General features: G+C 48.0%; 2 long non-coding RNA genes across 4 annotated transcripts; one reads left to right on the top strand and one right to left on the bottom strand.

Moving 5' to 3' along the window:
* Positions 1-829: 829 nt before the first annotated feature.
* LOC144112776 (uncharacterized) lies at positions 830-14,104 on the bottom strand. Of its 2 annotated transcripts, XR_013310462.1 has the most exons (4): positions 14,020-14,104; positions 11,505-11,574; positions 10,936-11,065; positions 830-1,012 (listed from the first exon to the last, which is right to left on the bottom strand). It is a non-coding gene; the product is annotated as an uncharacterized LOC144112776 (long non-coding RNA). The 2 variants fall into 2 exon arrangements; XR_013310463.1 differs by lacking the exon at positions 11,505-11,574 and having other exon boundaries at positions 831-1,012.
* A 265-nt stretch (positions 14,105-14,369) lies between these two features.
* LOC144132688 (uncharacterized) lies at positions 14,370-22,041 on the top strand. 2 transcript variants are annotated; one of them, XR_013314897.1, is made up of 8 exons: positions 14,370-14,497; positions 14,615-14,784; positions 16,170-16,316; positions 17,715-17,807; positions 18,285-18,344; positions 18,812-18,997; positions 19,424-19,530; positions 21,967-22,041. It is a non-coding gene; the product is annotated as an uncharacterized LOC144132688 (long non-coding RNA). The 2 variants fall into 2 exon arrangements; XR_013314902.1 differs by lacking the exon at positions 16,170-16,316 and having other exon boundaries at positions 14,371-14,497.
* The last annotated feature ends 5,752 nt before the right edge of the window (positions 22,042-27,793 follow it).

The following is a 27,793-nucleotide window of genomic DNA, read 5'->3' as shown; positions in this document are numbered from 1 at the left end:
CCAACAGTCTGAAGCTACTGTATAGAAACTGGCAGACGTCTTGAAGCTGAAGGCAATAGATTAACTGGCCGTGTGATGGTTTCCATGTCATGTTGCATGGCATGAATTACTGCGGAAGACATCGTTTTCTTTATGCTCTTTTACAGTGCAGTTTCGGGTAATGCCAAGTTCACAAACTGCCAGCAAGAGCCCAGCGCTACAGAATCCGCCTCATTTGCAGCGAGTTGCAATCCCAGTAGCACTGCTAGGGCTGTTATCTTTGTAAAATACCTAGAATAAACATTCAATTCAAAGGGCCTAGATTATAATGTTCAGCAAGAGCTTCCCCAGCACTGTCATCGCTCAAGTGCTGAATGAGGGGGTGGTATGGGTACAAGCATCCCACTCAGTGATGATGCAATTAGAAAAGTCACTACCCTCCTGTAATAAAGTTGAAACTGGCCCCTCCTATGCAATAAAAGTAGGCACATGCAGTGCCCACAATCATCCTGTTCATTCCCTGATGTACATTTTCAGTGGGCTTCAGCACCCGTTTAAGTTGTCTCAAAGCAGTATGTTAGTGAAATTTCTTTGTTTTCATTAGCTTTGCGGAGCATTTTCTGCTGCAATGGCATAAACAGGAAGGCACTATGCGGTTCTGCAGGAACACTTCAGACTGATGCGACACACGGCAAGCACTTACCTCAAATATGAGTAGGTTACTCAGAGGAAACAATGTGGTGGTTGGGTATAGTCTTCAAAAAAAAAACTGCTTTGTAACACGGCTTTTCCATATGGCCAACGAAGTTGTTACTCATTTATTCATACACTTCATTAATTACTAACAAGGCGTGTCAGTAGGAATACTTTATTTGCCAAGGAAGTCCTGGCCGACGTGGGCCTAATGCGACTGCCTGTACGCCAAGGTGCAGACTTGTGGGCACATTCTTGAGCCAGTAGCCTGGAACGGGGAATAGGAGCCTTGGACCAGAGAATGCCGCGCCATGCAAGGTCGGCTGCTGCAGTCCCTCCACTAGTATCAGTCATACACAGGGTTGGATGCCATGAAAAGAGAAAAAGTATGCAAGCTCAGAACAATAAAATGCAACTAATCAACCACTAAGAGAAACCCACAAACAAATACACAAATAATGGAATGCATATGAACGAAAAAAGATAGACATCTCCCAACAGGCTACAGCAGCAGCCCACGCACTCCTGTAGTGGCTTTGCGTATGGACACTAGAAAGATCCTAAAAAAAAAGGATAAAAGGAACATTGTTCAAGACGTGCCAGAGAAACCACACACAAAAAGAAGTGTGTACAAGGCAGAGACCAAGAATGAATAAAAATAGTCAAGACAAACAATGAAAGAGTTTCTGAAAGGCTTCTGAAGCTGGCACACAGGAGGTCACAAGCTCCATATGTTAAACCCAAAACCTTAAAGGGGCGGAGACATCAAATTTTTGGTTGGAGTGTTCTTAGTTTCAAACATTGCATACTCCCACCCGGCATGTGATACGTGCTCTGCAATTCAAATATGCACATTAAATATTATCGCATTATTTATACTGAGCGATTTCGGTTTCTGAGTGTCGGGGTGCATTATGACGTCACTCCCAAGGAAGAGCAGCAACCCTGGTCATGTGGGCTCCAAAAGTAGTGACACAGGAACCGCTGCATCGTCTGGACTCGTACACATGCTGTGCATATCAGGGCCTTTCGAAATGCCGGCCAGTACTGCGATATGCTTTATTTTCGACTAGTTCAAATTATAAAACAGATATTTGAAATTACAACGCAAACATGTTTCCACAAAATGCAGTGATGAAAAGACACATGTCATTCCTCTTCATAATTTATCACATCCTAAAGCTTATTGAGCATCTCAATGAATGAGGAAAAATCATGTAGAATGGTACAATTAGTCTGAGCCATAACTGTGTTCAGGAAAAAACATGACAGCTTGACTTTGTAAGTCGCTGAACAACAATCTTTCGACTGTTCATTTCTCGGCCTTTTGGCAAAGATCATAGCACTGAAGCGCGGCCTTGTGGTAGAGCATCCGCCTCACATTCGGGAGGTGCTGTGTTTGATTCCCAGTGCCGCCGGGTACCCACCGGTTTTAAGATTTCGCCGCCATGGTGCTCAGCTCATCTAGGGTGAGATGCTTGGGAGAAGGGTCTTCGACCAAACCGTTGCCTTGATGGATCAGAGATAAGTTCCGGCGTCAAACAACCCTAAATCCATCTGGTGCGGTAGAAGTCCCATCTTTTTTTTTAAACCAGTCATGCACACCTGCCGATGCGTGTGAGCCAGCCACAACGGTAGCAAGAAAATACCACTGCACTTTGCTTGAAGGAGGTTTGTGAGCGAGAGAGCTATGGCACATCTGTCTTGAGGCTAGAGAAGTGAACGTTAAGTTTAGTAACTGGCACAAGGCGAGAGTTTTGGACTGCGGGATTTAACCACGTGGTGACATTTTTGTGTCCGCATTTGACGGGAATTTTGAGGCGCAGGCTATCCTTCCCACGCAGTGCACCCCTGCAGAGCCGAGCACTAGGCCGGGGGCCGCCTGTTCCCATTGGATTAATTGGCTGGTGGACCGGAGGCCGCGGGAATCGTACCCACGACCTCCCGTAGTCGAGGCGAGCACTCAAGCACGAGCCCACGGCTGCGGTGGAGATGCTCTTGTCACAGTTCAGACACTGAAAAGGCGTATGACGTGATGTGGCATTGTTGAGAAACACAAATGACACAAAAAATCGATGAACAGCAGCTTAAAGAGACACTGAGCAGAAATTGAAGTTGGCTTGTATCGATAGAATACCAGGTCCTGATCACAAGAACGCCACTCTTACTGAAAACAAAGCTCTTGTAAGGTAGAAAATAGCAAGAACCAAAATACAGGTATCGCCGCCACAGGCCGATCTTGCAAGTACAAGCGTGCTGACGTCATAGGACAAGAGACGCCACCTTGGAGGAATTGTCCTGCCTACATGGAGGTCGCGAATCTTTGAGGCTATCGAAGGAAGGCTGCACGGTTCAATATTGAAGTAAGTTCTGTTTTAAAACCAACAGTGCACTTTTATCACACAAGGAAGACAGACAAAAGGCAACCTGAATGTTGGAAGTAAAGAAAACTGATGCTTGGCGGCGCCACAGGCAGCCAGGAGAGTTTCGATTTGATATGGCGCTTTGCGTCTATGAACTTTGCGTGCCCCGAGGCTTTGTTTTTGACGCGCCTCGATTTACAAGCGCAGAACAGCAGAGGAACTCCAAGTGCTAGTTAACCTTTGAAGGAGCTTGTTAAGGCTGGTCAGGTGATCGCCACAGCCGATGAAAAACTATGATGGCACGATGGTCGGTGATCGTAGAAGGCCATTCGCAGTATAAAGAGCACTTGTGCTCTTCGCACGCTCGCTCGGCGAAACATTCCCGGCTGTGCCAGGCAACTTCAAACTACTTAACGGAAATCGTTTATTAGGGACGGGAGATAAGGTACAAGGCAGTTAAGAAAAATTGCTGACGGCCTAGTGCTGTTAGGCCAGGATGTACGTAACGAAAGTGCGAAGACTTCTGCATCGGAAGAGTGCATTCACTAGAAGCGCCTTTATTAATGGTTAACCTTGAGCCGTCGTGACGGAGTGGTAGCATCTCCGCCTGAAACGCTAAAGGCCCTGGTTCGATCGTGAACCTCGGTGCAGGATTATTTTTTATTCAGTGAGTGGGCGGGGGGTTTCAGTGGCTCCCATAGATGCCGCCACCGAATACGTTGGTTAGTGGTTAAGCGCAGGCTCTGTTAAGGAACGTTTATACGCCGGCGTAATGCGCGCGCACGCTGCATGGTGACGTTACGTTGGCCAAAGCGAGACCCTCTATACTCCAACTGCGCTTGACCGCTGACGCGTTCAGCGGCTTCGGCGCACACTGACCGCACTGGCGGAGTGCTTTGAGCATGTCTCTATTTCGCGCCGAATGCGTCAGCCGCCGCCAGCCCGGCTAGACCGATTCGGCTCCGTGGCGAGGTGCGTGTTGTGACGTAATTCAATAGTTTCGGCAGTTGGGCGGAGCTGTTCTTTTCGAGCTCTCGGCTAATTTAATCCATTCAAAGTACACATCTGAAGGTACATGTAAGTTGGCGAGAGAGCCCGATCCAGTGGACCCGTTGGATCTAGCGGAAGCCGTTGAAGCGTAGTGCGTCGGCTTTAGTTTCAAGCCGCCAACTTTAAACGCAAGCGCCCTTGAGCACCCGCCCGTTTCTTGTGGCAAAACAATAAATAAGTAACTTTAATTGGCCCTTGCAACCGTGGGAGACCTCGACGCAGCCTGCTGCACCGTGCAACCGCGCCGTTAAAAGAATGACAATCCGTTGTCCCCAAAGCCCCGGTCAGCCTCCGATGGGCGCAACGCGCCGACCTTGTCCTGGCCCTTCACGACTCCCCGCACTGGGGTTATGATATCTGATTATCAACGGCTGCTCACTGAGGAAGGGGGAAACGACCCGCCGGTGCCTAACCTAACTGTGCTCCCTGAAAAGCATCACACGCTCTCTGGGGCTAAGGTCGCTGAAATGTGGGCTGGAGTTTTTGCGAGAACTTCGTCGTCGGGTTCGGGAACGGGATCACTCGTTACGCTGGCAAGACACCGGTGCAAGCGTAAACGAAGCGACGGTAGCGACCCCTGATAGACGCCTTCAACGTGCGGCGGCGGTAGCTTTCATTTCGGCAGCCGCTAGACCGCACCGCTAGCGGCCAGAAGTCACGGAGTCTGCGTTTACATCACGTTTCACATCACTTCGTCCTGTGACGTCGTAAGAGTTCTCAAGTTTGAATCGGAGCGGCGGGAAAAACTTTTTCCACTTGGAATCCAAATTTCTTTGCAAAAAAGGCACCTTTTGCTCGCGGACAAGCGGCAACAAAGCCATGAAATGCCAAACTATCAGATTTTGCTAACAAAAAAAAATTGATAGAGCTCTTCTCAGTGTCCCTTTAAGCTACAACAAGAGTGAGAGCAATAACAAGACGACCTCTTCCACTCTCCCTTGTGACACCTCCAGCTGTGGAATGCTGCCCCAGATGCAGCATTCTGGATGGGACATGGCCCACTTAACTCTTGTGCATGGGTTTCACCACACTGGAATCCCTGCCCGTAACGGACCCAGAGATGCTGACACATTTCAACTAGGAATCCGTGCAGGAATTTCAGCAGCTGTTTCCCTTCTCACTAGATGAAAAGTGCCTGGGCGATCCGGAGTCCTAGATTTGGAAGTCTGTTAAAATTATGCTCACAAGTTTTTGCTTTTTTTTAATGGTTCATAAGAGTGGTGGCCATATGTGCTGACATTACATGTGCTTTCACAAAAGAAACAAACAACTCTACTTTGAAAAAATTCTGGAAAATTTCTAAACGGAACACTCTGCATGCTTTCAGGGGCTCCATACACTGCTCATTGTACTGCAAAAGAATACTTCAGGCTTTCAAGAAGGAACCCTTGAACAAGAGGGCTGAAAGGTTGGTTTGCTCATCACTGAGAAGCACTGCCTTTTACTGCCTTTCCAATGAAGGCACACTCTGGCATCCCTTTCGATAGCAGCAATGCCACAGGACAAGCACCAAGCGATTTCCACAAAAAGTAACAGCTTTTTATGACCTCGTCATCACAGCTCAAACCGCAGAGAAACTAGCCTCTATTTGTTTCTGCAACAGCCTACAAGATTGACGGGGACTGAGAGCAAGGTTTACAGATCGATTTTGATGCCACACTGGAGTGGCGTGGCACCTCGCATCAGTATACTGAAAGTGCATGAATTCTGCACATTACTATGACTACGGCTTATTCCACAGAAAATACTTTTGAATGTAGCTGTGTCTATTCATATGCACCAGACCAAATTTAATGAGCAGTGTGGCAACCTGTACAGAGCCAAACAGTATACACAATGCTCACTTAATTGAAACAAGAAAAAGACAGCTAGAACAGACAGGCTGCCATGCCTAATACTCATTAGGAGCAAAAATATGTCATGCCAATAAGAACGGACCGTGTGCTGGACACTTGTAGTATCGTTAAAACTCGCAGCAGACCTCTGCGTTAATTTCAGCCTGTCCTGTCCTGTCCGCCTGTCCTGCCAGCCTGTCCGAGACTTGACCACTTTCTTGATGGTATCCCTCGCAACTCGCCGATTTTTCCAGGTAAACAAAATTCCTCTTGAAAATTCTAGGTTGCTAGACACCCTTTAAAACCGTCACAGCCCTTCAAAGAAATACAGTAGAACCTTGCTGTTCTGTTCTTGGTTCGTGTAATCTGCACTATCACAAAACGAAAAATTATGCGTGTTGTGCTATTTTTATTCACAATACAAATTCTGGATAACTTTTTGAAGCGATTCCCTGGTATACATGTCCATAATTTTGCCAAATTGTGACCATATGATGCATTCAGAGACCAAGAGAAAATACCAGCCAAGCTAGTCATCATTTTTGGATGCTTTGCCCACACGCACCTGAGCACTGCGGAAGACGCCGCTGCTGCCCTGCACAAAGGCAAGGACACAAAGCATCTTAAGAGCAGCTGCGGCTCTTCCACAATGCTCAAGTGTAAGGGGACAAAGTATCTGAGAACGGTAAGAAATAGTTGACGGACTGGACATGCCATGAAACTTCACCCCCATGGAAAACAAAAATATGGAAACAACTTGCAAACGCTAGAAAAGGAACTTTTCAAAATTTGTTCCAGCACATTCACAAAAGTTTTAATGAAGTGAAAGTGCCAATAAATGCCAGGGACTAGGAAATGGTGCAAAACCTGGACATAGAGCCAGTCACGTGCAGACCAGCAAAAAAATTTTTCATAGGGGCTAATTCAAGCTTGTTGCCAAAACATTGCATTCATAACATCTAAAAAAAAATGAATAGGGACAGGGGGGGGGACAAAAAAATAGAAGGGAAGGTCTTGTTGCAAAAGGTCTTGTTGCGTACCATTTGCACAAGCTATCATGTCAGGATTTCGCATTCATTGAAAAGCAGTGTGCAATCACCTTGAAATCAGTGTGTGGCAGACTAGCCAGTAATTAAATTACTGTACTATAATTACAGTAATTAAATTACTTTTCTCACTAATTTCTAATGTAATTCATTACTTTTGTGGCCTGGTAATTTATTAATGTAATGAACTACTTTCAAGCAGTAATTTCACAAAAAAGTAATTAATTACTAGCGATATTACTTTTGCTGCATACTGAGTCCATGCTTCTCCTCGTGTCTGCCATCCTTTGGCCTCGCGTTTGTGGAGATGAGCATATACAAAGCACAGATGCAGTTTATGGGGGTTTAACGTCCCAAAGCAATCGACTAAGGCTATGAGGGACGCCATAGTGAAGGGCTCCGGGAATTTTGACCACCAGGGGTACTTTAACGTGCACTCACATCGCACAGTACACGGGCCTATAGCATTTTGCCTCCACTGAAATGAGACGCCACAGACGGGATCAAACCAGAGTCTTTTGGGCCAGCAGCCGAGCACCATATAACCAATGAGCCACCGCGGCGACTACCAAAGCAAGAATAAATTACGGGGGCACTTGAGACTACTTCGATGCTTTGAAGGCAAAAAACATTCATTTTTTAATTTATATTGTTTCCTTCCTTTCTAATGACACACCTACTCATTAGCATACAGTCATTAGGTAACACATACATTAAATGAATCATTATTCGCCAAGAAGCAACGCAGTTTTGTGGCCCATGGGTTGCGCGATCGCCTCGCAATCTGAAGGCCCTCAATTGGTTCAATTCTCTACACCTTAGGAAGAAATTTTTCCCTCTGCTGACGACATCATTGGGGGTTGTGGACCGCGTTTCCTGGAAATCGACGACGACGCCAGGTATCAATGTCAATGTGTCATATAAGGCGTTCCCCTTAAAAGTGCACAACCAGTAATGGCCAGCACTCCAGGGAAGCGGCGCACGTGGACGAGAGGTGACGTGCGCATAGGCGTCAGCACTGCCTTGGTGAAGAGTCTGCATATCAGTCACAGGACTGGCATGCATCTTCCTGCACTGCACACGATCTCACACACAAACGCACTGCGAGCGCTTGAGCAAGTACTTTGACGTCGCCGCACTGACAAGAAGTCTCAACTGACACGTCTAAGAAAGTTGTTTGTGAGTTTTCGGGTTTTTGTGGCCTCATTTGAGGCCCTATTTCTAACTGAAGGGCAACATAGGCAACAGCGTCTCAGCAACATGCAATGTATTTCCACCAACTTGCCTCCAGAACAAATCAATTGAACAGCAGAATTGGCAGCTTCTCGCGCCCCTGCGCACTTCTGGGGTGATGCGTCGATAAGCAGTCAATGCACTCCCGCTGTTTACGCGGATGACAAATTCTTCAAAATCAGAATGGTGGGACCATATTACACATTGAACGATGTACTTCTGATTGAAGACTGATATGACAAAGAACTCATCTACATCAGCAAAGCGGCTGTTCAAATTGACTAAAGAGGGGCAAAATTTCTGACGCCCATTTTCAAGCTCAGTGGCGGTGCAAAAAAAAACTAGAAATTTTTTGCACAAACTATGACCAATGCGCAACATTTTAGCATCGAAACTAAGTAATTTTCATTACTTAAGGCAGGTAATTATAATGTAATGTCATTACTTTTTGAGAACAGGAATTTGTAATATAATTTAATTACTTCTGTTATTTCTAGGAAAGTAATTAGCAATGGAATTTAATCACTTTTCAAAGGTAATTTTGCCACGTATGGTGTGGGGTCAGCGGCTGCCTAGGGAACTTCTCAGTGTCCTTAAGTTCTTACGCAAACAATGACACACCACCCAGTTTCCTACATGTGACAATGTCCATGAGAAAAAGCAATATTGTGACAAGACCACGAAGCTGGCTGTGGTGCGTTACAGAGCACTCGCGCTAGGCCAACGGCCATTAAATTATATCTCTGCCGTCGTTCACCGCGCCTCGCTCTCTGGACGGCAACCACGCAACAATATTATACACCACACAGCATTTGCATTGGAGGGAATGGCCAAGAGCATTTTCCATTTGGCTTTCTGCGTGCTAAAGGAATATAGACACGTAATTTTGGTGGCATGTATTCTTCTCTACAACGATGCAGAAAATACTACTACCTATGAATCACCATGTGATATTTGCCCATCCCCGCTAAATAATTTATAATTGAATTTTTTCTGTCACACTGTTTCAGTTTCAAGAGCCGAACAATTGCTGTGACATCAAAGAGTGCTTTTGTGTCATGTGAGGCATGGAAAAACGCCCATATAATCTCTGCTTCATCGTTATGATTTACTGCAGTGCTGAAGCCAGCCTTCCTCAAGAGCCGGAATGACAACTAATGTGGAAGCAGTGATTATATTGCAGTTTTTCACGTCTCACATGACCTACAACCTCTCTTTGAGGTCAGTCATCGTTCAGCTAGTGAAACTGAAACAGCACAAGAAAGAAATTCAGTTATATATTTTTTGGCAGCCAAAGGAGCATACCAAACGGTAATCCGTGTATAATAATGCCTTACACCTCATTACAAAAAAAGATCGGTTTGGTTTAGGGGGGTTAACGTCCCAAAATGAATCAGGCTATGAGGGACACTAGTGAAGGGCTCTGGAAATTTCGACCACCTGGGGTTCTTTAACGTGCACTGACATCACACAGTACATGGGCCTCTAGAATTTCGCCTCCATCAAAATTCGACCCCTGCAGCCGGCATCAAACACACGTCTTTCGGGTCAGCAGCCAAGCCCCATAACCTCTGAGCCACCACAGTGGCGTCATTACATTAAAAAGAAGAAACCACACACCCAAAAGTTAGGTGTGTATGCTCCCTTAAAGAACACCAGGTGTTCAGAATTTCCGGAGCCCTTCATTACGGCGGCCCTCATAGCCTGATTCGATTTAGGACAAACCCCCGTAAGCCATAACCTTTCAGCAAATAACTGTCACCATTTCATCAAATATCTCGTGCCATACCTTCTCTGCTTCTTCGACCTACACATAGAGGAGGTGAGTGATTGAGGCGTCATAATGAAAACCTAAGCAGTCAAGTCGAGTCGCATGGGCAGCATTTCAGCACTAATTCGTAAGTCGCCTGTGTGTATACATGCAACGATTTTTTTTCTTTCCGTGAAACGACCATTTCCTAGAGCAGGTTCATAGTAAAACCTCATTGCGATTTGATGCTTGAAAATTCTTCCAAGTGTTTCAGGATTTTGGTGGTTGTTGGTGTTGGCGGCACGCAGTTGGATGCAATTTCGTGACGACAGCAAGGCTATTGGACAATCGGACCTGCACTCGACCATTCGTTTTGGAAGCGGCCAGTGCCAAGCTGCATTTGAACTGCCTGAGCTGACGTTGCACGGTGCCGGCACCACCGCGGAACTTCACAGAACTAGTGCAGAGTGTGCAGCCAAATCAAAGAAACCTATCATGACCAATCTTAACAAAGCTGTAGTTCGGGCTTGTTCGTATAGCATATTAGAAGACATAGCGCAGCAAAACGGGACAGAGAAAAGGAGCACACAGGACGAGCGCTTATCCTGTGTGCTCCTTTTCTCTGTCGTGCTCCTTTTCTCTGTCCCATTGTGCTGCACTATGTCTTTTTCTAATATCACCACAATGACCTGCACACACTGCAACAGTGCCTTGTGAGCTTTATGCACCTCACAAGCTTCCAAACAGTCAAAGGACATTAAGCACATTGCCCACAATGTTCATCTCTTTAAGGGCTCTTTACACCATCAGCTGTAAAAAGGTCTTAAGCTTAGAGGCTTTAAAATTAAGCTTGCCTCTCCAGTTGCCTCATGCGCTCCATTCTAGTTGGCTGCCTGGGTCCAAGCACCTTTCCCACGTAAAACCGATGCTCGGCGAAAGTGGCACAGCACTCATTTTAAAATTCTCACAGAAGGTCGAGGGCTCACTTTGTGGCGCCTTAGAGCCTTTGCTGCCTCAGCATTTTAACGTCCCATTTGTTCAGCCTCTGCGCCAGCAAGCCAACGCCGGACTGCCAGCAAGCCAACGCCGGACTCGAAGCAGGAATCTGGAAGGTCCCTGCATACCACAAAACTGCCAGTCAGTTTTTAAAGTCGTTTTCTGAAATAAATATGAATTTAAAAGAACATGTTTCGCGGTGCAGACGCCAAAGCGTAATTGCTTATCTCACCGCAATTTTTGCACCTGTTTCAGAAAGCGGATTGTAACAACACCCCACAATTGTAAAGTGCAGCATTAAGTCAACACTCTACAGACTTTCCCAGTCGCAGAGCCACAAAAAATCGGACCGCGTACAAAACTCATCGCACAAACGGTTAGTTCAACTGGACGGTTGTCAAAAGTTTCCCGCCTTTTTTCGGGAGCACGCAAAAGCTGGTAATTATGCGTGTTTTACATGACCATGAGCTACGTTGGTTTGGGTTGACAAAAGATATAAAACACGCTCAGCGCAAGCTCTTTTCTGTTGAACTGCACAGAGCTTTTGAGCAGAACTTACGAAAAAACAGATGAGTCTTTCCCTCCGGGCCTTTGGGTCCACTGCCGGGAAAGCGGGCTCAGCGCTTTATCTGCTAACACAAAATATTCGGGCGCAAGGAAGTTGACAACGGAATGCCGAGTGTCAGATAACGGGCAGCACTCAGTATTAGAGATGGGTCGCTCAGGAGTGAGCCGGATCTTCTGAGCCGCTCTTTTAAAAGAGCGGGTGAGCCGTGGCTCAGGAAAAGTGAGAGGCGGTTCTTTTGGAGATCCGGCTCACTGATCCATAGGACCGTAGTCCAGCGTAGTGATCCGTGCCGAACGGCGAACTGTCTGTTCCGTCAGAGCTTTGTCGCTGGGTCTTCTGCCGGGTGCGATTTTCGCGCCATCTGTTAGCAGTGCGAGAAAGCTGGTTTGTCATTCAGTTAGCCGTGTCGAACCGTCCGTCAGAGCTGCTGGGTGCGATTTGCGCGCCATCTATTAGCAGTGCGAGAAAGCTGGTTGAGTGAACGGGTCGCCCGCTCTCTGAACGAGAGATCCGGATCTCCAAAGGAGCCATTCGGCTCACTGAGCCGCAGACCCGGCTCTTCAAAAGATCCGGATCTTTTGAAGAGCCGAGTCTTTGGCTCAGTGAGCCGTTTGGCTCCTTTGGAGATCCGGATCTTTTGAAGAGCCGGGTCTTTGTCTCAGTGAGCCGTTTGGCTCCTTTGGAGATCCGGATCTTTTCAAGAGCCGGGTCTTTGGCTCAGTGAGTCGTTTGGCTCTTTTGGAGAGCCGCTCTTCTGGTGAACCGATTCTCTCGTTCAGTGAGCCGTTTGGCTCTTTTGGAGAGTCGCTCTTTTGGTGAACTGCTTCTCTCGTGCAGTGAGCCGTGCAGCTCTTTTGGAGAGGCGCTTCTCTCGTTCAGTGAGCCGTGTGGCTGTTTTGGAGATCCGCTTCTCTCTCGTTCAGTGAGCCGTGTGGCTGTTTTGAAGGGGCGCTTCTCTCTCGTTCAGTGAGCCGTTCGAAGAACCGTTCAATCAGAGCCGGGTCTTCTGGCAAAGTGCGTATTTCTGGGCGAGTTGGTTGAGATACATTCCGAGCAAAAGAGCGCTCGCAGAGCTTGTCCTCGCTTTGTGTTGTCCTGCGGTGTTGTGTCTTCCTTGTCGTCCGTTGTCTGCGAGCGCTGTTTCGCTCAGAACGTGTCTTCTGGCAAATCATTGGCAAGGGATGGCGCCGTTCGTTGACAGCTGTTGTTCGAGCGATGTCTCACGACTCCCACCGATCTTGCATCGTGAGCTGGTGCAACATTTCGAAGGTATTAGTAAAAATACCTATAACACGGTTATTCTACTAATGCACATATTGTTTTTTTTAAAGCCAAATAACTAAACTCTATAGCAGAGGTTACAGAGTAACCTACTAGTTATTTGGCTTTTATGAAAACAAAACAATATATGCATCCGTAAAATAGCCGTGTAGTAAATTCAGGCATGGTCTCTTCCTTTTCTTTAGAGAGGAACAGGGCCTCTCCAGGCAGTGTTTGAAGATGGGGACGATTGTCAAATGCAGATGATTAAGAGAGGAAATATATCTACATAAATGTACAAAGGCAAACTGAGTTACAGAAGAAGGTCTCATACAGACGGCCGAACTAACTCTAACTAAAAAAAAGGCAATTCTCACACAGAGAACATACACTACAAGACCTTACTTATCGACCCACGTGTTAAAGCCTAGGTATATTTGCAGAATTACAAGCCACTGCACGGAGCCTCTAGCTAAACTAGGCAATGCCGACTTGTGATTTGTAATGCATTTGCTTGCGTTTTTGTAAGTTTTATAAACAAAGAAGTTAGGGCGGCCGTATTTCGAGGCCCGTCCTAAGTTTCGATAACCAATGAAGGTAGCCACCTACAGCCCTGAAGTTTGACACAACCTCGAGCCCAGGGCTTGGATAAAAGAAAAACACATAACGAAAATTTCCGAAAAACCTATTATTACGGGAGCCCTTACCCTTATTGCGTGATGCTCTTTTCCTTCCCCGCCCCACCTGCGCGTCGCCTCTCGAAGGATGACAAGTTTTCTTTCTTTTTTTTCTCAGCTAACTGGCGGTGCCACTAACCCACTGGCTCGTCCCAGAAATATCAGATAGCGGAGGCCCGCGACGCCTCGGCGCCATCAAGAATAGAGACGCGCTTTAAGGATCCGGTAGCATGCGGAAGGAAAAGAAAAAAAAAGAGATGGTCCCTGCGCCGCACTTGTGGAGAGAGGGAGTGGAAAGGAAAGAACCACGGCTCACTCGTTCTTCGTGTGTCCGTGTTTCATTGCGCTGTTTCTCCCCTAAATGCATTACCAACTAGCCCGGAACCTTGCTCTTCTGCTAAAAAGACCCGGCTCTTTCCTGAGCGACCCAAGTGAGCGGGTGAGCTGTTCAAATGATCCGGCTCACTTCAGTGAGCGGAGCCGTTCTGAGCCGCTCACTGAAGTGAGCCGTTTTGCCCATCTCTACTCAGTATGTGCATACCAACAGATAGCAAGAACAAATTACTCACGTGCAACACGATCGCACACTCCTCCCGCCGACCGGCCGTAGTGCTACTGAAAGCAATGCTTGGCTCGGCTCAAACATGAACAGGAAAAAAAAAAGCCGATGTGAAGTTTTTTGATCCAACCAGATTCGACGTCATGGGTTGAAATAATGCTTACGTTATTTCGACCTGGTTGTAAGCGAGGCAGGATTGGCTGTGAGCGCCCGTACGTCATTAGTCGGCGATGTGTCGCGTTTGTCAAGAAAACTTAGCGAATTTTGCAGATTATTGTTACGAGTGATGTTTTCTACGAGAAAAAAATAATTCGAAGCACAGACATTGAAGTACAGCACTTGTTGTCATGACAACGGTGGGACGCCAGCACAGGCGCCTGCTTGCAAATGGTGCCTCTCTGCCAAGGGTCAATGCGCGCCGCTCGGTTGACTTGCACCTTGTGCACGGTCTTTTTTTGTGCACGGTCTTAGCTCGGCAGACACAAACGGTAAGTGCAGTTCCATTCATAAGGTCTGTGGCGCGCTCCTTTTCTTTCGCGAGGAGGGAACGGTGCATTGGAAAGGTGCTCAGTGAGAGTTGCACGACTCAGGATGCCGTTTCGCAGGTTGCTCGTTCACCACGAGAGGCCACAAGAGAATAGGTTCGAGAGCCCAATTATCCCAGCCCGCAGGAAGCACGGTCGCTCATCGCGCCGAGAGTAGTTCTCATCTAAGAACAAAAGGCCTGATCCAAGGATTATGTAAAGCACGCGCAATACAGCAGCATAGCACTAAGGTGGGTTAATTTCTGTATATCTTGTTCCATGCCTATGTATGCATAGTAAGCTGATTCTTGGATGCACGCTGGCTTCGGCAGTGTGGTCACTAGGGTGCACGGCCAAGATTTAAAGTTGTCTCTTTGAGGCATAACCCTCTTGATTGCGCTATGCGAAATGCATCGAAATATAGCGAAATGTAGTAGCAGGTCTGAGCATAGCTAGAAAAAGGTGGGGGGGTGGGGTGGATATGGCAGACATGTATGATAATAAACCTGTATGTATATTGTGTGGCATCTGTCGCCGTCCATTCTGTGATGTGCGGCGTTACAGGAAGTTTACGCTTAGTCAGGCATGTTATTGTCTTTTCGTCAACTTCCTTGACAACTATTTTGTTTTGAACATAAAAACTCAACTTCGGCTTCACGTGTGCCTTCTTCACGCGACACCACTGCTCTATGGTGAAGACACCCTACCAAGTTATAAAGCCATCATGTTGCAGCGTCAAGAAAATGGTTCTGAAATTTTGAAAGAGGTCAGAAGTGCCCGTTTTTGTAGCGTCCGTATGTGGGATATGGGTGCGCCGGACCGGGGACCACCACTGTCCACACCGGTTCGTAAACATAGGCCCTGAAGTTTAATTTCATAACAAAAATGAGTATGGCTGCAAAAACAAAAATGTGCTTGGATTTGGAAGGTTGCATGCACACCTTTGCAGAAGAACTGAGGATTGGGCGAGTTGGTGGTTATCCATCGCATTAAAAACCAGCGTTAAAACACACACAAGAGGACGAGACGAGAGACACGGAAGGCGCTGAACTTACAACTGAATTTTATTCGACAGTAAGAAGTCAATTTATACAATACACACACACATGTAAGATTGTCCCGTCAAACGCAGATGTACTGTAATCACCCAAATGCGATAAACCCCCCGCCCTCAAAAAAAAAACCATTAAACAAATTTCCAAGGCAGATGCGCTCTCGTCAACCCTGCTACCCACAATGAAGACACCAAAAAAAACATTAAACAAATTTCTAAGGCACGTGCGCTATCATCAATCCCGCTACCCACAATGAAGACACTTCATTGTGGGTAGCGGGGTATATATGTAGCCTTCAGCATCTGTTATAATGTGCTTCGGTATATATATGACGAAGCGTGCCTGGAATTGTTAGGATGCTCAAATACCCGAGATGCAGTGTGTGCAGTGCAATAGTCTCTGCTTTAATGCCTGTAATGACTTGACCCGAGTTTATTTGGTTCTGTATGAATCCGACAATTTCTTGCATTTATTCTTTGCTGTGATCTTCTTTGTTCAGAGTCTAACCATGCGGAATACCCTTCAAACCGGTCTTGGTTGCTTCGGTTGTGTCTTTGCATTGTTGTTTTATCATTTCTCAGGGCAAAGTTCTCAACAGGCTTCTGGAGTGAGGCACTGCGCTCCACTTGATCCGCACCCAAGGCAGCTTACATTCTTAATGACTTCATCATTAAATGCTGTAATGCTTCTGTGTCGCCAATGAACAGAATGGTTGCTAGCCATAGCAGGTGAGTTGTGATCATTTAGAGCAAGTTCTTTTCTCCTAGACTGCTCATTAACTAGGTCAGGTGCACTGTGGTCATTTTCTTCAGTAAAGGAAAGACTCCTCATATCTCCTGCTTTTCCAGTGCAGTAGCTTTTTTATGACTTTTGATAGAGCTTCATTGCTATGTATTGAAGCTTCATACTGATCCCAGGAGCTATAGTCATGAGCATAGTTACATCAAACCTGCTGATTTCTGGTCTAAAAAGTTTGCCTATTGGCCTCGCTTCTTTCTGATGCATCCTGAGAGCTTAAATAGCGAACTGATGCACGTGGATTTTATTCGGTAGTATGCTGCAGTTCCGCATTCCTTCGCATCACATTAATCTATAACAGATGGAGGCGCAGCTTCCAGCTGCTTTTGGAGCTTGGCTCCTAGCTCCCAGTCATCAGGCGCTCTTTGTTTTCATATTCCGCATTGGTTGGGGATGCCTCTATCAAAAGAATGGTCAGATTAACATGCAGCTCAACTACGGGTTTGGATAGGGAGGATGGCGGGTTGCCAAGATTTCAATTACTGTTGCAATGACAGCTGAGTGCCGTGCACGACAAAGCTTTTCAAGTTGAAGAGAAAAGTGCACAAGTAATGCTGGTACGAAATACCGTCGGTGCTCGGTGTTTCTGTCGCTCTAGTGCAGAAACTGGTTGTCTTCTTCTTCAAGGACGTCGGGTCCTGGCTGCAGGCAGTGTAAAGTTCTACACTTTCAGTGTTCTCGGTAGCAGCTTCTGTAGTAGTCTTCAGCTCTCCATTCATACCTTCAGAGTTCTGGGTTTTTGGTACCATCCTTCTGGGAAGTGACCATAGTTCAAGACCCACAAGGGACAACAAGGCAGAGCTATTAACTGGAACCTTAAATGGCTACTGAAGAAAGATGATAGGGTACGTTAGAAGTGCTAGCTGCAACGAGAGCTTCACCTCTTCTGTGATGTTCAGTTCATCGGTACCAATTTCCAACTAAGCTCTCTGCAGTGAGTGCCTTTGCAACTGGGGCCATGTGTCGTACTATTTTCTGCCTTGTCGGCGCCGTGCCCACCTCTCTTCCTCTCTCAGTGCTTCTCTGTTCTCTCCAACAATTGTTTCTTTTGTCAATTAAATTAGTCTGCACAGATCCTTCGATTTGTCAGCAAAGTTTTCACCTCTTGGCTGGACCAAGCTTACCTGCCAGCTGGTACATCTGGTCATATTTGGCATAACCATGGATCCAGATTGTTCAGGGTTATGAACCAACCCCATTACAAGTCTTGGGGGAATGTATAGTATGTGGATAAAAATGTCCACTATTTGTTTGAGCTAGCATGATGGGTGCATTTCGAGCACATTTGATTATTGTGGTTGGCTCAGAATTATGCCTTTACTGTGCAGGACGTGGATGAAAAATTTGCTCGGGATTCTCTCCAAATTCGGCTAGCTGGCACTGAACCAGAGCTGGTGCAAGCAGTGCTTGCACTTGGCAAGGTGAGTGCACTGTGTCAGCTATGTTACATGCATTGCATTAAATAGTTGTCACTGATTTCACTTTGAATTGTTGTCACTGTTTGCCTACTCACCTTTGCTTTGCTGTGGCTGCATAAAAGCATTACAGAAAACATGCTAACAGCAGTTAATTATGAATGACATACGCACTGGGGGTAGTGTGAGGGATAAGGGTGACAGCAGTTGGCAAAACAGTAAAAAAAGAAATGTTTCTGTAATTCAAGTCCGATTTTCTTTTTATTTGTTTGTGCCTTTTCCCCTACTTAATACTGTGTTGTAGCCCCTCGGTTCAGGTTCTTTGATTTTGGCTGCATGGTGGTAGAACTAGCCAGGAAAGAGAATTACAACCCATCTGTAAATTTTCATCCTTTGGGTAATGTTTCAGTCATGACTACACGCCAGTTGACCTGTGGCATCCTTTTGCAGTTTCTTTCAATCTGCAGTGGTTCTTTGTTTCAGGATCTGTGCAAGTTTCTGGAGCAAGGAGTTGTCCTTGGCACCTGAGCAGAGCAAGAAATGGTGTGTGCAGAATGTCCCCTCTCTGCTCCTAGCATGCGTGTATTCTTATAATTGTCCTGCATTTGATCGAAGCATGGCCTTTGCTGGTTTGCATATTTTTCTTTTTCTCTGGTTTCTTTCACATTTTTTTTCTTTTCCATGATTCCATGAGGGGTTGTCAGAATGGCATCATACACGTTTTTTCGATTGTGGTTGGTTGTGATTGAGCCTTAGCGTAAGGCATAACTTATGTCAGCTTAAGAAGTTTTTTCACAGGCTTTGTCTTTGGTGTGTTTGATGCCTGAGGTCTGCACGTAGGTGGAGTTTCAAATATGATACATTCACCCCACTTCTTCATGAATAGGGGAGAAGGAGATTGAAAGAAAGCGAAGAGAAAGTTAATCAAAGTGGCTCACATAACTGACGAGTCAGAGCCCATTTTTTGAAGTAGCCATTCTTTTTTTCAACTGCCATCGTGCTTGTTGTAGGTTTGACCTGCGCACTGGTGTTTGTGTGTGATGACCTGTGCTCGTCACTGGACGAGGGGCAACTTCTCACAATGGTGCGTCTATTCTTGATGCCGACGGACGCCTCGGAGGTGTCTCTTGCTCGACTGGCGTACCCAAGCACGGCTTTGCAGCGGTTGCCATAGCTCAGCAACGTCACTGCTGACAGTGAGTGCAAGTGCTTTACTTTGCCACGGTTGCGAACCTGCGAGGTCTTGATTATCACCTGCAGTAGTTGTTGATGTGTGTAACGAAGGGCTCCAAGAACTGGGGTAAAACTTTTGAGGTTTCTTGGTTCTTGGCAGTGCTTCCATCTTCCCATGACAAGGACACTGTGTGATGCCTTGCTGCATTTGCCGAGCTTTTATGCTTCTGCTTGTGCATTTTGTTGAGTGCAACATGTTTGGCACCTAGCACAGTCTACTAATGTGCCAAACTGTACGACTTTGAACATAGTACTTAACAGGAGGCAACAGAAGGAAGGAAATGCCCTCTGTTTTGCAGTGCAAGCTCATGAACATTGTTCCTTCATTCAGAGAAGGATCTGTTCCAAGGAAGCTGCACCTGCCATTTCATTTCTGACTCTTGTTGCAGAAAAGATAACGGCCGCTTTGGAGACTGAGGATGTGGACACCGTCGCGGAGTTGCTTCTTGCTGATCTTGGGGAGGCTGCTGGAAAGATTGACCAACCTCTTACTGTGGTGAGCTAACAATTTTTTTTTCCCAAGTACAGTAAAAGCTCATTGATTTGGCCTCCGTTAATTCGGAAATCCGGATGATTCAAACTGACGGCTCGGTCTCAGCGAGTGTCGGATGCTCGCTAATTCAGACGCAATGGATCTCACACCGGTTAATTCAAATGGACTTCCGAATGGAGGCTGTGTCCAGGTATGAATGACGCGGCAGGAGATCGTCGAAATAGCTTTACTCAAACCTGAATTTCATGCTGCATAGTCGCTTGCTTACCTCTGAGGGCGTGCAATGGCAGGCAGGACGACGAACGGGTGGCCTCATATCGGAGAACACTGACAGCGTAAGGTCTGTTTGATTTGGCTGCACTAGTTTCATGGAGTTCTGCAATGTTGGTGCCAGCATGCAGCATCAGCTCCAAGTGCAGCTTGCCACTGGCTGCTTCCAGAAAGAGTGATAGAGTGCAGGCCTGGTTGTCTGGTAGCCTCGGTGTTGCCTTCAAATTACAGCCAGCTGCATGCTGGCAACATCATCGGTCACCGTAATCTCATACCACATGACGAATTTTCATGCGGCAAAACACAGTGCAGTGTTGCATGTAACCAGGCCCAGGAAATCTTCGTTTTAAAAAAGTTGTTGCATGTACAGTCGAGCCCACATATAACGGCCCCACTTAAGACGAACTTTCGGTTGTAACAAACGAAACCTGCGCAACCGTCAAAATATACATTATTTCAATGGCACAAAATCACACGTATAACAAACGTAATTAAGCCCTGCTGATCGGTTACAGCGAACGGACGGTGTAAACCCGGCGCTGTGATGCAGGATAACCTGCCTCCAACCCCTTTGTGCGCCCGGCGTACGGTATGCTTTCGTAAGCCTCATCACGAGCGAACTGCCCGCCCTGTTTCGTGCCGCACTTGAGCGAGCTACCCTTTCGTTGCCGACGCGACTTCCAAGATCGCCCTCCCGCCCCTCCTCGCAACTCCACTCCTTTATCCTCACCCTCTTCCAAATCCACGCGTGGCCTCTGCGACCAACCACGCCGCCGCCAGTATCGATCGCGGAGGCCACGCACTGTGAAGCTGGCTTTCCGTGGGAGCCAAGAGGTGGCTGCACTGACACTCACGGACGCCCCTCATTGGTCTCTCCGATGGCGCTGTGCATGTGTATCAGCTTGATTGGCTTGATTGCCACCTGTGCATGCTGCACGCCCACCCCATCACGCGCTTTTGTCACTCTTGTTGCGGTGCGGACGTTTCGTTGGCTTAGTTCAAATCTTGGGCCCTGGTTGTAATTCGGGATGGCGGACGGGAACACCGAGCCCACTTCCATTGTGTTCAGCGGTAGAGATTATGAAAGCGGCCTGTGCGGTGGTGACGGCCACTGGCTAGCAAAACTGCTTCCGCAAGGGTGGCTTCGTCGACACAGTGTCTGATGCCGAGCCTGATTCTTCGGCAGATGACCAGCCCAGCGGCAATATGTGGCGGCGTGTCACCAACTCCGACATGGGGGTCATGACATTGGTTGGAATGATTTTATTTCTGTTGATGACGCCAACACCACGGAACAGTGCACAAACGAGGGCATCGTTTCTGAAGTGCGGGACGAGAGTGACGCAGAGGAATCAGATGAGGATGAAGCTTCGGAGCCAGCACCCATAAGCGCGCTTGTAGCAATGAGCTACATAGATAGCCTCAGACAACTCGTCTATGCCAAGGGCCTTGGCGATAGCACGCTTCTGCTTAAAATAATCTGGAAACCTCAATCATCGGATCTGCGCTGCAAAAAGAGACGATCATCGCGGACTTTTCCGCAAAGAAAAATTTTTTTGTTTGACAAGCAGCTGTCTTTAAAGCTCTGGTCCACTTACTATGCACTTCGGGATATAACTAGCGGACGCCGTGTGATGCTCATGTTTGTTATAAGCGGTCTCGACTGCATAGCACAGATGATTTACAAGATGCGCTGAAATGCTACCCATGGGACTTGACTTGACCGCTTAGGTTTACAGTTCTGATGCCACTAACAGCTACTTGCCTCCTGCTTTCTAGACAGAACTGTCAATAATTCACTAATGACATAAGCCATCCTTTGTTGTCATTAAAGTTGCCACAGTGGCTCAGTGGTTGTGGTGCTCAGCTGCTGATCCAAAAGGTGTGGGTTCGATCCCAGCTGCCGCTGTTGCATTTCGATGGAGGCAGAATGCTTGAGGGCCTAGTACCGTGGGATGCCAGTGCACATTAAAGAACCGCAGATGGTCAAAATTATCTGAAGCCCTCTATTACGGTGTCCTTTATTGTCTGAGTCACTTTGGGAAGTGATCGAAAACAAGCGTAGTGCTTCACAGCTGCTGCCTCTGCTTTAATGCACGAGTGTTTGTTTGTTACTGTTAAGTTTTGTGTATGACGTGTGCTGCACCATTTTTATTTGAAACCTTGCAGAAAGCCCCATGTGGATTCTAAGGCAACAAGACGACGCCATCTGCGCTACTTTGGACCTTCTTGCCAACATATTTGGTACAGTTTTGGAGCACTCGGTCAGCAAGGGCAGCAGCCGATCAATTTCGGCAGCTGATGCAGAAGTTGTTCAAGGTGCATTCCTAGCCTTCTTCCTTGCACGTGTGCGTGCGTGCATGCTTGTGTGTATGTGTCCTCATTTTACATAGAAACACACTCATGAGATGAAATGCAAGTGTCCAATTACTTAGGGTTTCAGAGGCTGCTTTAGCCAGTTTTGGGAACTGTGGGTGCACAAAGCTTAATACAGGGTCACGTGTGGCACTTCGCACAAATGAAAGAATGGAGGCGTTGCAGAATAAAAAAAAGCGCACAATGTGCAGTTAGTGAGCTGTGTGTCATCCCATAGGAAACATGTTAGTCTGGTCAACTAAACCGATGTTAACGAGTTTGATTTAAACAAATTCTTTAAGTTTTGTAGTTCAAGTAGGATTCAGAATTCGCCTTCATGATTGCTGGGGCGACGTGCAGGGGAGCATGAAGGCGTTCCGAAAAGTCGAGCAGCAAATTGTGGCGCATGTGAAATTTCAGTCACAATTTACTGCAATGTCTCACAGAGGTACAGAGAAGTCAGAAAAATCAAATGCATTCCAATCTTAAAGTCTGAAGAATTGGTTAACAGTTGTATTGCAGAATAAGCTTTCAAGTTAGTTTCGTTTTGCGAATGCTTCTTTGAAGCAGAATCCGCATTTCAGAACTCGTTCATTTGTGGGAAAATTTGTTGCATTATATTGTACAGTATCCTGAGAGGGTGTTGGAAGTATTGTATATATGTGGGTAAGGACCACATTTTTTTCCACCATTTTGGCAGATTTCGGCCTTTACCTGAAAGCAGAATTTTACTGTTTCGTCATCTGACTATAGTCTGGGGTCCTATAAGAAGTTTGTTTTAGCAGATGTGCCACTATAAAAGGCATATGTGAGAATGCTAAGTGTATCCAAATATATGTTATATGAAAGATTGAATAAAGTGGCCATGCAATGAGAGGGCAATTGCAAATGGAACATTTATTGTGGTTTCCCAGGGCTGCCGGGTACCCACCGGAGATAAAAGGAGTACAAGTTTTCTGCTGGTCTGGTGCTCAGCTTCTTTAGGGTGAAATGCTTGGGAAATGGGTCTTTGACCCCACCGTGAGTAAAAGAAAAATAAAACCTTGTTTCATGGCACTCGGCCACAGCTGCCCTTGCGCCATAAAAATTCATTCATGTGTGAAGAAGAAGGGCATCCTATATTTACTGAGGAAAAGAAGAGGTGGCCGCACTGCCATCGCTCAGACCGACTGCCTGCTGACCTGAATAGACCAGAGACTCGGTCACCGCCGTGGTTTCGCCGCCGCCTCAGCATTAACCTAAGCCCCCGTTACATTCGGTGGAGGTTCGGTTTAGCATCCTCGTACCACCCTGGACCTGTGCAACCTCACGCTACCGACCCCCGCTATGCCCGCTATGCCTGAAGCCGCCCACCACCAAGCCGTGCAGGTTGGCTCACTAGGCCTCTGTTCCGGCTCCCTCCAGCAGCGGGTCCCGGCACTCTTCAGCGGTACTGACAATCGTGACGCTGAAGACTGGCTCACATCATACGAGCGGTTGAGCACATATAACAATTGGGACGATACCACCAAGTTGAACAATGTCATCTTTTATTTGACTGGCGTTGCCAACCTGTGGTTTCGAAACCACGAAGCAGACTTCTCCACGTGGACTGCTTTTAAGGCGAACCTCACCGAAGTGTTCGGAGGTCCTGCTGTGCGCAAGCTACGCGCCGAACACCGCTTGCGCGAGCGCTCTCAGCAGTCGGGTGAGACGTTCACCAGCTACATTGAAGACGTGGTCAACCTATGCTCGCTTGTCAACCCCCAGATGTCCGAGGCGGACAAGATCAAGCATATTCTGAAAATCATCGAGGATGATGACTTTCAGATGCTGCTGTCGCGAGATCTCCGCACCGCTGCCGAAGTCGTCAGTCTCTGCCAGAGCTACGACGAGCTGCGCAAGCAGAGGCTCATCACTCGCCAGCACGCAGCAGCGGCTGTCGAGTCGCTTGCCGGCCTGTCGGCTGCACCTGACCGCTCGCAACTGTTGGCGCACATCAAAGATTTTGTGCGTGAGGAAGTTGCAGGTCAGCTGTTGCTTCTGCCATCCCCTTCCGTGCAATCTCCATTCCTGGCGCCCGACCTTCCCACTGCCATCAGCGAACAAGTGCCTGAGGCCCTTCCACCGGCCCCTCCGCCCGCACCAGCACAGCCGCCCGCACCTGTCGCTGCACCCCTGACCTACGCTGCCGCCGTCGCACGGCCGCCTAACTACCGCCCAACCTACGCTCCACCTCAAGCGTCTGTGCCTCAAGTTCCTCACGCTCCGACGCCTTTTTTGCGACCGCTTCGGCAATTTGGCAATCTCTGGCGTACTATTGATAAATCGGCCTATTTGTTACTCTTGCGGACTGCCTGGTCATGTGGCCCGGCTTTGCCGTCGTCGTGCGCTGATCTCCCCAGTTGCCGGTTACTGGCCTCCTCCCAGTGACTACTCACTGCCAGCCGAGACGCCACAGAGTCGCCCGCTTTCCCGTGATCGCACCACCTTCTCCACCCGGCGGTCACCTTCTCCTCGTCGCCGCTCCCTTTCTCTCATGTGTCGGCACCCGAATCTTTCGCAAGAGGAAAACTAGACGCCGCAGTTCTTGAGGCGAGAACTGCGCCACCAGCGAAATGTCCAGGGCCTCAGTTATGTCCCGCCAATCTGATCGCCGTTTCCGTAGAGGGTGTTTCTGTTCTGGCGCTTGTGGACACCGGCTGCCATGGCCGCCTCCTTTTGCCGCTCGTTGCGAAAAGGGACGACCCCACTTTCTGGATTCTCGCTGCGCACCGCAAGCGCGCAGGCTATTGCGCCGTTAGCGGCGTGTACGGCTCGCGTCGTCATTCAGGAAATTCTCTACGTGATTGAATTCATTTTACCAACCTGCTCTCTTGAGATCATCTTGGGTTGAGACTTCCTGTCCCGCCATAACGCAGTCATTGATTGTGCTCGTGCTGAACTTGAGTTCTTTGCGCTCAGCGGTTCCACGCCGCTCGGTGGCCCTTCTGCTACTCCTGCCAAAGCCGTCGTTGCTGAAGACACTGAACTGCCTGCCTGTTCTTCTGTTCTTGTGCCCCTCACTTCTGACCTTGTTCGCGACGGCAACATACTTTTTACACCATCGCCCCTCTTTCTGTGCCGCAAGTACCGCTCCATACCTTATGCCGTCCTCACTCTGTCAGTTCGCCTTAGCGCGTTGTTCGTGACCAATCCGTTTACATATGCTTCCGCTGTGCGTCGCGGTGAGTGCCTGGGTACCATGCAAATCATTGACTTCATTCTCTACCGCGATGAAAATGACAATTCCCCATCCCTTGACGTTAGTGCCGTCAGCCCGCCGGTTCCTGCACCCGACACTTCGTCTCCAGACGTTTTCCTTCCCTCCATCGACGCCTCTCTTCCTGCACCTCAACGAACTCAACTTCTCGCTCTGCTTCATCAATTTCGTTCCTCCTTCGATTCACACCAACCCGCTTCGACCCGCATGTCGACTGTCGCCCACCATATCGACACCGGTGACCACGCCCCTCTACGTCAGTGCCCATATCGTGTCTCAGCCACTGAGCGCCAAGTTATTAAAGACCAAGTTGACACCATGCTTCAGAGTGGCGTGATCCAGGCTTCACACAGTCCCTGGGCTTCTCCCGTGGTCCTCGTGAAAAAGAAAGATGGCTCTATTCGTTTTTGCGTTGATTACAGCCGCCTGAATAAGGTCACATGAAACTCTTTCGCGCATTGATGATGCTCTGGACTGCCTTCAAGGAGCGGAACTCTTCTCTTCTCTCGACTTATGCTCTGGGTACTGGCAGGTCCCCATGGCAGCTGACGACCGCCCTAAAACCGCATTCGTCACCCCTGATGGCCTGTATGAAATTACCGTCATGCCTTTTGGCCACTGTAATGCTCCGGCTACTTTTGAGCGCATGATGGACAGCATTCTGCGTGGCCTGAAATGGAAGTCGTGCCTGTGTTATCTCGATGACATCACGATATTTTCGCCCGACTTTGCCACTCATCTATCCCGGCTGAAGCACGTCTTAACATTCCTTACGGACGCTGGCCTTGAACTGAACTTAAGAAAGTGTTGATTTGCTGCTCCTGAGCTGACAATTTTAGGCCACGTTGTGTCAAAAGAGGGCGGCCGCCCCGACACCGCCAAACTTCGTGCTGTGACTGCGTTTCCAAAACGTACTTGCATTAAGGAACTGCGCAGCTTCCTAGGCCTCTGTTCCTATTTTAAACGTTTTATTCGCAACTTTGCGGCTATTGCTGCCCCTTTAACTGAGCTTCTCGGCTGCATTGTGCATTGTTCGAGTTGGTCGCCTGCCTGCGACGATGCCTACAACATCTTGCGCAGTCTCCTCACGGCACCACCTATCTTGCGTCACTTCGACCTGCAAGCCCCAAGTGAAGTACACACGGATGCCAATGGCATTGGCCTCGGGGCTGTGCTCGCCCAACGCAAGTCTGGATTTGAGGAATATGTGGTTGCTTATGCCAGCCACACCCTCACGAAATCTGAGTCCATCTACTCCGTGACGGAAAAAGAGAGCTTGGCCATTGTTTGGGCCCTTGGAAAGTTTTGACCTTATCTCTATGGCCTTACGCTGTAAGCAACTGCCTCATCACTCTGCTGGACAGTTGCAGCCACTGCAGTGTCCTCCTCGCCCCTTCGACTGTGTTGGCATCTATATATACGGCCCTCTGCCATACACCGCTGCTGGCAACCGCTGGGTCATTGTTGCCATTGACCACCTGACCCGTATGCAGTAACCGCCGCGCTCCCAGCTGCTACAGCTTGTGAAGTGGCGTGCTTCATTTTGCAGCGCTTTATACTTCGCCACGGTGCTCCTCATGAACTCTTCAGTGACAGAGGATGCGTATTCTTGTCTGATATCGTTAAACCTCTACTCGCCGAGTGCAATATCATTCATCAGACTTGTACAGCCTACCATCCGCAAACAAACGGTCTAACTGAACGATTTAATCACACTCTGAGCGATATGCTAGCGATGTACGTTGCTGCCAAGCACACGAACTGGGACCTCGTTCTACTCTATATTACGTACGCCTACAACACTGCTACTCAGTCCACTACCGGTTTCTCCCCATTTTTTCTGCTCTACGGCCGACATCCATCCGCTCGCGTCGACACAGTTCTTCCATACCGCCCTCCCTCATCTGAGTGTACAACTATTTCTGAAGCTGCCCAGCACGCTGAAGACTGCCGCCAGATTGCACGGTCGCTCACGGCAGACACTCAGGGGCGCCAGAAACACCGCCATGACGACGGTCAGCTTGATCCGGATTTCCCACCTGGTTCACTTGTCTGGCTGTGGATTCCTTCCACTGATCCCGGCCTATCAAAGAAACTTCTTTCACAATACCATGGCCCCTACCACGTCCTGGAGCGCACATCCTCCGTGAACTACCTTATTGAGCCCCTCACACCATCTTCCGATCTTCGCCGACGTGGTCGCGAGAGTGTGCATGTCCAACGACTGAAGCCATACTATGACCCGGTTGTGTTGTCACCACCCTGAGTCGCCAGGATGGCACCTTTTCTCCCCGGGGCCATTGTGAAGAAGAAGAAGGGCATCATCCTATATTTACTGAGGAAAAGAAGAAGATTCTTGGCCGATCCCCCAGTTTGGGTATGTGCCATCTTTTGATAAAC

This window comes from Amblyomma americanum, chromosome 1 (genome assembly GCF_052857255.1).
Source record: "Amblyomma americanum isolate KBUSLIRL-KWMA chromosome 1, ASM5285725v1, whole genome shotgun sequence".
NCBI classification, from domain to species: Eukaryota; Metazoa; Arthropoda; class Arachnida; order Ixodida; family Ixodidae; genus Amblyomma; species Amblyomma americanum.
This window is presented reverse-complemented; position numbering and strand designations above follow the sequence as displayed.